At 34.2% G+C, this 2,248-nt stretch overlaps 1 non-coding gene across 1 annotated transcript; it reads right to left on the bottom strand.

Moving 5' to 3' along the window:
* Positions 1-1,597: 1,597 nt before the first annotated feature.
* LOC121215770 (small nucleolar RNA R71) lies at positions 1,598-1,704 on the bottom strand. Its single transcript, XR_005911745.1, has one exon. It is a non-coding gene; the product is annotated as a small nucleolar RNA R71 (small nucleolar RNA).
* Between the last annotated feature and the right edge of the window lie 544 nt (positions 1,705-2,248).

Here is a 2,248-nt window from a genome sequence, read left to right as displayed (position 1 = left end):
TGCAATATTGTCACTCAGCGCCTTACGGAGAACACTTTGGAGGAATGAGAATTGCTACCGAGATACTCCAATCTGGTGTAGTGAGAAATCCTACAATTTCTGCCTTTTTTTCATAATTTATGTTACTCAAATTTGTTTTAATGTTGATGAATGATTTTAATTAGTGTTAACTTTTCCACCCATGAACTAAATCTTTTTTGGGTTGGAGTTATTTGGGTGAATGTTTTATAATCTTTAATGCTCATGATTTGAGATTGCTTATATCACTATTTCAATCAATTTATGCTTATTTTAAAATACATACATGCAAGCTCTAGACATAGTTGATTATGTGTTGTGTTCTTAGATGTATTTTTAATTTTGAAAAGGTTAAATATACTAGATCTTAAATCGTTTGATGCAAGCGAATACTCAACAGAATATTCGTAGCACTCAAGACATAGATGTTGCAAGTTGTGCAGAGAAGAACATTCATTGCAGTTATTAATCCAGAGTTCTATAGGCATACAGTAACTTAGATTTTTTGCTTAAGATCTAGCTATCGAAAGAGGCAGGTTACAATATTGACTCTCTGAGCAGTTGATTAGACAATATTTTGCCATGACATTATTTGGTTATGAGCATTTCACTTGAATAATTCCAGCCCTATTCATTCAATAACAAAATTACTCTTGCTTTTCTCTGTAATTTGTCACTACATTTTATTTGCCATATCAATTATTTGTTTTTAGCATTTGATTTCATTAATTCATTATACTAACATTCTATTCAACTCGAGAGTATTTCTTGCTATTTAGTATAGTTAATAGGATTATAATAACTTACTCAATTTCTTGCCAATTTCTGAGCCCTGTGGAGACGATACTTACTTATCACTTTATTACTTGAATGACGTGTACACTTGCACAATTGCATTAGTTATTTACACGCAACAAGTTTTTGGTGCCGTTGCCAGGGATTGGCAACATTGGTGAAAAGTTGATTTGTTATTATTCTTGTTATTTTTGTTAATTAGTATTTTATTTGATTTTTCAGGTTTGTATTAGTGCATGAGAAGAAGTATTCAAAAGGATACAAAATACTGTTTTGATCCTGAAATTAAAAGGACATTAAGGCGAAGAAGAAGAATGCTAAAAGAAATGGAGAGGATTATAAATGATTCAATCAGAGAAGATCATGTACTCCAGAATGATAGGAATGCTGATATTCCTTGAATCATAGATGACAAAGATAGACCCATTAGAGAACATGTAGTGCCTATTTTGGGTGATCTAAGTCCAGGAATTGTTAGGCCACATATTCAAGCTCAACACTTTAAATTAAAACCAGTAATGTTTCAGATGCTACAGACGGTAGGGCAATTTAGGGGTTTATCGACTGAGGATCCTAGATTGCACTTGCGACTTTTTCTTAAAGTCTGTGAATCATTTGGCAGTAGGGTGTTCCTGAAGATGCCCTTAGATTAAAATTATTCCCTTATTCATTGCGAGATTGTGCCAGATCATGGTTCAATGCATTATCATTAGGTACGGTGGCATCTTGGAATGAACTGTGTCAGAGATTTTTGCTTAGGTACAATCCTCCCAACATGAATGCCAAGATTAGGAACGACATTATGTTGTTCAGGCAATTTGAAGATGAGACATTATATGAAGCATGAGAGCATTTTAAGGAACTAATTAGAAAATGCTCGATGCATATTTTTCAGCCTTGGACACAAATGGAAATGTTCTACAATGGATTAAATGCTCATACGCGAATGGTGGTGAATGCATCTGCTAATGGGACGTTGTTTGAAAAATCCTACAATGAAGCATATAAAATTTTGGAAAGAATAAATAATAATAATTATCAGTACCCCATTACTAGAGTAGGTACTGGTAGAAGAGTTGCTGGAGCAATGGAACTTGATGCGATTACATCTTTAACAGCTCAGGTATCATCTTTAACAAATTTGACTAAAACTCTAAAAAGACCCTCTACAGTACAGGAGATGAAGGTTGCAAAACTAGCATGTGTATACTATGGAGAAGATCATGTTTTTGATGAATGCCTATCGAATCCAACCTCTGCATATTACATGGGAAATTTTAATTGTAGCAACAACAATCCCTACTCCAACACCTACAATCCAAGGTGGAAACAACATCCAAATTTTAGTTGGAGTAATCAGGGAATGGGAAATGCCAGCACTGTTAATAAACAGAGTATGGCTGGTGTACAACCTAGACACAGTCAACCAATGTCG

The sequence above is a fragment of the Gossypium hirsutum genome, chromosome D03, assembly GCF_007990345.1.
Source record: "Gossypium hirsutum isolate 1008001.06 chromosome D03, Gossypium_hirsutum_v2.1, whole genome shotgun sequence".
NCBI lineage: Eukaryota > Viridiplantae > Streptophyta > Magnoliopsida > Malvales > Malvaceae > Gossypium > Gossypium hirsutum.
The sequence above is the reverse complement of the archived record's forward strand: the minus strand, read 5'-3'. Positions and strand labels throughout refer to the sequence as shown.